Here is a 6,844-nt window from a genome sequence, read left to right as displayed (position 1 = left end):
TCATCCTCCTCGGCGGGGAGCGGAGGGCCGGGGGCCTGCGCCCCGCTTCGCTCCGCGGGCCGCTCGCGGGGCCTCGGCGGCTCCGGGCGGACGGGGAAGGCGGGGTGTGCGTGGGAAGGGGGAGGGTGGGCCGGCGGGCCGGGCTCGGCGCAGGCTCCGTCCCTCGCAGCGCTCCCGACGCCCGGCGCGGCGCGGCGCGGCCCGTCCCTGCGGAGCGGCGCGGCGGGGCGGGGCGGGGCGGGGCGGGGCGCCAGCCGCATTCCAATCACTGCAGCCGCCGGCCGCGGCCGCGCGCGCGGCACGGAGCGAACGAGCGAGCGAGCGAGCGGGCGCGCGCAGCAACGGCCGCCGTCGGGCTGCCTCGCGCGGCGGCCGTTGGCGCGGGGCGACCCCCCCCCACCCTCGCGCGCGGCGGCCGTTGGCGCGGAGCGTCGCCCCCCGCCTCCCCCCACCCTCGCGCGCGCGGCGGCCGTTGGCACGGGGCGGCGTCCCAGCCCCCCTCCCCCCCCCCCAGCGGCTGCCGCCTCCGCCCTTCCATCAACACGTGCCGTGGGCGGGAGGGCTGGCGGGGCACCCCGGAAAAAAAGTTGGCCGGGAGGAACTCGCCGGGCCTGCTTTTCCTCCCCCGTCGTCCCTGCCCGGGCGGCAGCGCAGGCCGCTCGGCTCCCTGCCCCGCTCGGGCGCCCGCCGCCCCCAGCCCCCAGCCCCGCGGCGGAGGCAGCGCGGAGAAGGGGGTGCCCGGCGCAGGAGCTCCTCCGGGAAGGTGTGAGGGCGAGCAGCGGCCAAGTAGGCGTCGCGGAGGCAGAGCTGGATCGAGACGGGGTGAGAGGAACATGGCCGTTGGCCCGGAAAGCCTGGTCAAGGAGCTGGTGGGGCTGGTGCGGTGGGCGACGGGCTGGCCGCCAGGGTTGGCAGAGTAGGTGCCGTGGAGGATTACTTTAGCAGCTCTGCCTGATGTGGATTAAAGGGGACCACTGTGTGAGCTGGGGTGGGCAATGAGGAGGCAATTGTGCCCCCACTATGGAGGAAAAATGAGGGCCCTGAACAGGCCTTTTAGTTATGTGGAAAGATAGTTTACAGTCCGGAAAGGTTGGCATTCCAGTGCCAGGAGAGGGATAGAGTGCCATTGCACTGGCTGGAATTGTTTGTTTGCTTTTTCCCCTTCCTGTATCTCTAAATAAATTAGCTCAGTTAGTTAGATTGGGATACATTATAACTTCTGCAATGATCTGCTTTGCTCACTGGTAAGTTTGCTAAAGGCCATGATTTGCATTGGCTTTCCAAGCTCTTCGTCATTAGGGCAAATCAGCAAAGTAGTAATTTGTCTGTCAGTCTTCAAGTGATGTCTCACAACAGCAGCGCAGAAGGAGCTTTGATGATGGTATGCCATATGACAAGGAGACTGCACAATTCCCACCTGGGCTGCTGTTTTCAATCCTTTATTCAAAAAAATTACAGCAGTTGTGTTGTTGACACAGTCTTGCCTTTAATACCACATTGATTGGTCCCTCTGCATCAAGAACTTTACACACAAAGCCAACTGTAGGAGGAAACTAAGATCATACAGCTCATACAAACCTACTCGGTTTCCCGTTGCAGTAGACCAAAACACCTTTTTGGCCTTTAGGACGCATCAGCAATTGCTATTGTCAAGATGTCTGCTCAGATAAACCATTTCTAGAGAGTAACCAATTGAGAAGCAATCTCACTTATCGATGGAAAATAGCCACATGTACATGTATTGTGGGAAGCATTGGCTTACTTATTGCATTGTCCTCTCCACAGTCTAGCTCCATTTTTGTGTGCTGGTATCAGATAGGATTCGTAAATGTTGCATACTCCACTTTAGAGTTACCACCTCAGGATGCAAGATGAGAGCATTGGCTCTGCAAGAGCAGTTCATATGCATTAGACCCATGGATTGTTAGGCAAGTGCTTAGCTTGCATACTATCCCATATAGCAAAACAAAAGAGGAAGTATAATTTCAAACTGATCAACTTTGCAAGCTCCTTTAAAATGTAGGCAATTAAAGGCACACCTAGTAAGTGTAGGTGGCCAGATACTGCAGTGATAGGCATTTAAAAATACAGGTCTTGTCTTATTAGACTTTTAGAAAAAAATTTTCCGATGACCCTCCTCCAGAAAAATCTGTCAGTGTGCAAAACAAAGACAGCCTGCAAGAAAGACAAAATCACAGCTTTCATGCCAAGCAATACAGAACTTGTATGCTTATGTTTATAATTTCAAAGGAAAATATGAGTCTGCTGTTCCTCCACTCTGTCTGCTATCAGATTATAGCAACAGAATAGACACTCAATATGGAAGAAGAATGCAACATGCATGTGAGCTTCCAACCAGAACTAAAACTGCTAGAGCTAGCATCTCTTTAAATAATAATCTATGTGGTAATACAATCCTGTGCTTTTCAGATGTTTGGTATTGATTTAAATCCAGTATGCCTGAGTTTAGCAAAAGCCACTAACCTTGAAATTTGTCTGATTTCTCGTGTGAAATGGATCAACTGTTTTCATCTAGTTCTTGATGAGTAAATTAGTAAATCACAGAAACTGCCTCCTCAACTAATACTTTTTAAGGCACTCATGCACTGAAGATGCCTGAAGTAATGGCCAAGTCAGAAATAGTGTTATTGCAAATGAAATTTGCATTGCCAATATGCGTGTTCTCTGCATAAATAAAGGGCATCAGACTCTGTAAATACTAGCCTTAATCACAGTATAAATTCAGTAAACTATGTTATAATAATATTAGGGCTGCAGGAGGTAGAGTTGAATCTTGATTTGGAATGATGAATCACAATGACCTTAAAAGGTATTTGGGTCACAGGATTGTGATGGATGTCTGATAAATTATCAGATGGAAAGAACTGGTATGTTTCAAATCAGTGCAGTACTTAGGATATGGTTTCAAATTCATACAGGTGTAAACTGTATTTTTTGAAATATATGATTTACAACAAAAGTATAAAAATAATGTGAGCAGAATAAAATTCCTTTTTTACAATTATACCGTGGGGGGGGGGGGGGTGAGGGGAATTGCTGAGCAGCCCTAATGTGTGAGATGTTGGACCTGATGATGGAAGTGTTTTTCTTTATATACCACCTGAAGAATCCAATTGTACACCCCCTGATGAACTGTGGAAATCTAACCTAAGATTTTTGTCAAGTAAAACATGAAGAATCAAACCTGATTTATTTTATTTTACTTTATTTACCTTACAGGATAGGTAGGGATATCTATTTAAACCAGAAGATGAACACTTTAGGTGAGAGGTGGTCAGAAAGACACACAGGGTTCCAGTGAGCTAGTTATCAGTAACAGACAACTCACCTGCTCAAGATTTTATAAATCTGAAAAAACTTGGACACATCAGTTTTTGGTAACATAAGGTACTTATTTTGTTAATAGAGAAACACTCAGAGACACTGAAATAAAGTCTGAAAATAAACACATGTTCATTCAACACTTGGCCAGGATGGGATGTGGAAACCTAGCGTGAAATATAGAAGGAGCAGTTCAAGACTGACTGTCATGATGAAGAGAGCTGTATTAAAAATAAATTAAATAAGTCATGAATTGGATAGTCTTCCAGCTGCTTTCTTTGTCATTTCCTCTCCAGGAATTTCTTATTAGGTCTTGGAATCACTTGGGAACTGCAAGTCTTAAATATCAAAAGCTCTTTAAGAACAAAGAGGTATGTATAGGGAGAAGGTCATCCATGTGACAGGACTTTATCTTTGTATATCCTTCTTCCTTTCAGTCTCTGGAATTCATATGTCTAAAATCCACAGTACAGTGTGTAAGCCAAATATATTTTTGAAAACTGTTTGCAATTAGATGAGTGCTTTTCTGTTACTGTTACCAAAATAAATATTCTATGTTACATATTAAAAGAATATTACCCTTCAGCCAGGGACATAATTTTTTCACTTAAAATAACGTGAATTTGGCTTTGTCTTTTTTCAGATTTTTACTTGAAAGCACATTCTTTTGATTATAAATCCATTCAGCTGTCTGTTACTTAGAAATGTCATGGATTTTATTAAGTGTTTTAAATGTAAGCATAATTAATTCAATAAGCCAGTCTCAAATCTGTGAGGAAAGGTGTTTCTTAAAAATTTCTACTATTGAAGCACTGATAGTAAAAAGGCAAAAGTATTCATCAGTGTTGCGAGCCCTGGCCAATTTTCAGTCCAACAAGTGCGATGTGGAACTGAGCACGGTACAGAACTGGAGAACAGCATGGGAGACTCCACAGAGTAACAGCTCAATGTGCAGAAGAGGCAGGAGGAAACAGGAAACTCTTCCCACAGCTTAAATACTTGGTGCATTTTGGGGTTACTTCATGGTTTCTGCAGACAGATTCTTAGCCTTGTTCATGTGGACAGTGAGGAAGGAGGACATAATGGCTTCATCTGTCGTTACCTTAGGTAGCTGGTGCAGGATGGGAGCTAAATCCTTACTGAGCTGCATAGTAGGGAACTCAATTGCATCTTGCAAAGGACTGTAGTAATGGGAGCACTTTCCCTGATTTCACAAGTACTCTAGGAGACATTTTGCCAGTCAAGAACCAAATTTCCTGTTGCTGTCCCTGTTTCTTCTTTCTATGCCTAGCTGAGCTGTTTGTTTCTGGTTTTATGGACTTCTGCGTACAAAAGCATATTCCAGCCTTTTCACCAAGCCATAACAAACCCCAAAACAGCCATCCTTATAAATGCAAAAAGCACTTCAAATGATTTTTTTTTAATCTAATGTTGGTTAGTAAAAACATATTAAAATTCTTACACAGAAAAAAGAAAATATTATGGACAGAGACTTTACCTGGGTGCTTCTCTCACGTCAATTTGTTTGGAGTTCACAGAATTAGTAGTATGTTTTTCCCTAGATGCATGTAAATAAAAACCATAAGGTCTTCATTTGCTCTGAGAAGATTTACCTATTTAGACTCTAGTACTGATTTTAAATTTGATATTCCTAATTAACTATCATTCTGCACTGCAGAAGAATGACAAGAAAGTTTTAATTATTAGCTTTCTCTGAGAATATTTGTACTATACTAAGACAAATTTATCTGTTCCTCCACCTCTTATTATAAAAGGTATCTTTTACAGTTTGAGTAATTCTTGGATCCAAAACCACATCATATTAACATTTCATTTATTGATGCTGAGGTCTTCAACCCCTTCAAGCCTTTATACCAGAAACTTCACTTCTTGATGACTATCTTTTTCAGCAACAGAAGCTGAACCGATGCTGAAAATAGGAAATGGTTTTTAGTCCTGATGTTAAACAAGCTGAACTATTTTCAACATAGCATGGTCTGTCTTGATAGCTGTATCCTCAAAAGACAGGGATTCAGGTAGATGTTTTGCTAGCAGCTGTGGTGCGTAGTGTAGAGATTTACAAAGATGGACATTTACAAGACTGAAAATGTAATGTTCTTACAAGCTTGTTAGAAAGAAACAGATCTGAATCCTATACAAATGAACCAAATAGTATTTAATTAATCAAGCCCTTAATTCTTTTCTCATTGCAAACACATCCTTAGCCACAAATGCATCACTATTAAATAAGAACAAATGAAGCAAAATACTCTCCTCCTCTTTTTTTTCCTACCTTAGCACAAACAAAATAATACAGGTCTACTAAATTAATTAAAAAAAAAAGGAGATCATGCTTGTATTTCAGTTACAGCAGTCAGCTAGTATATCTGAAAACATGTAATGAAGTTAAAGGCATAGAAATATAGCTTTTCTACCTTGGTCTTGAAGATACTTGCATATATATTGGAATTTGAGAAAGTTAAAAAACACATGCAACTAAAAGCAAATCTTGACAAATAGCCTGTAACTTCCTTTGCTTTTAAAGAGAGACTCCCTGTGTCTGCAACTCTCTGGATTTGGCAGCTGCATGTAATTCAGTTTAAACTCCCACTGACATCAGCAAAAAATTGCCTGATTAGAGATGCAGGATTGAATCTAAGATAATAGCATATTAAAATCCCATTACAAATTCAAAAGCTACTAATGGAAATTAGATCCCCAGAATATAAAATGTTCAATGCAATTGAACAGTTTTCAGTGTACATACTCAAAATGTTAAACAATAGTAGAGATTGCATGTGCAACTATCAGGAAACACAGCTGTGCTTCTTTCTGTTACAATTAATTACTTCCGTTGTATATAAAATTGAAAGTATTGGTACTCTGGTGCGGAAAAAGGATATCCTGATACACTGCTCCTATTTCCGTACCAAGGCCTATTACTGAACCTTTCACCATTAATTCATTTACAATGAATTACCCTGTGATGAATAAAGGAAGGCTAAACTGGGTTGTTAACTGTAATACTAAAAGCTACTTTCTCTTTGCATTTTCACACTCCCACAAGTATATTTCATTTTACTATTTTCACACGTGCCCTCTTTGACAGCAGTTGTTCATTTTTAAGTAGTTGGAGTTTAATAGTGAAAAGTCTAAAATAAATGTTTACTTAACTATCCTTTGATTTAAAGATTGTTCTGTTAATTTTTTTTTTTACCTTATAAAATGAGAGAAGGCAACAGGTTTTGTCACTGTTCTTTAGGGAAATGAGTAAAATGAGCTTAAGTATTTGTGGCCAGATTCTCTGAGGCTGGTACACAGAGATGAAATTTATACCTTTCTGTGCTAGTAAAGTTCCTAAGCTGGAGGGGGAAGAGGATTCTTACCCAGAGTTAGAACGTAGTAGTAACAGCTCAGCATCTCTCTGTTATGCATTCTTTAACTTTTTGGTGGGAGCAAAGACTGTTTTAAGGTTGTATGGAATAGTGCAAATCTGGACCCT

At 42.5% G+C, this 6,844-nt stretch overlaps 1 long non-coding RNA gene across 1 annotated transcript in view; it reads left to right on the top strand.

Annotated features, from left to right (window-relative positions):
* The first annotated feature begins 694 nt into the window (after positions 1–694).
* The window catches only part of LOC106499866 (uncharacterized), a 58,508-nt gene continuing 52,358 nt past the window's right edge, over positions 695–6,844 (top strand). Inside the window, exon 1 of the long non-coding RNA XR_001295279.2 lies at positions 695–822. This is a non-coding gene — a long non-coding RNA (uncharacterized lncRNA). The remainder of the gene's footprint in view (positions 823–6,844) is intronic.

This window comes from Apteryx mantelli, chromosome 7 (assembly GCF_036417845.1).
Source record: "Apteryx mantelli isolate bAptMan1 chromosome 7, bAptMan1.hap1, whole genome shotgun sequence".
Classification (NCBI taxonomy): Eukaryota; Metazoa; Chordata; class Aves; order Apterygiformes; family Apterygidae; genus Apteryx; species Apteryx mantelli.
This window is presented reverse-complemented; position numbering and strand designations above follow the sequence as displayed.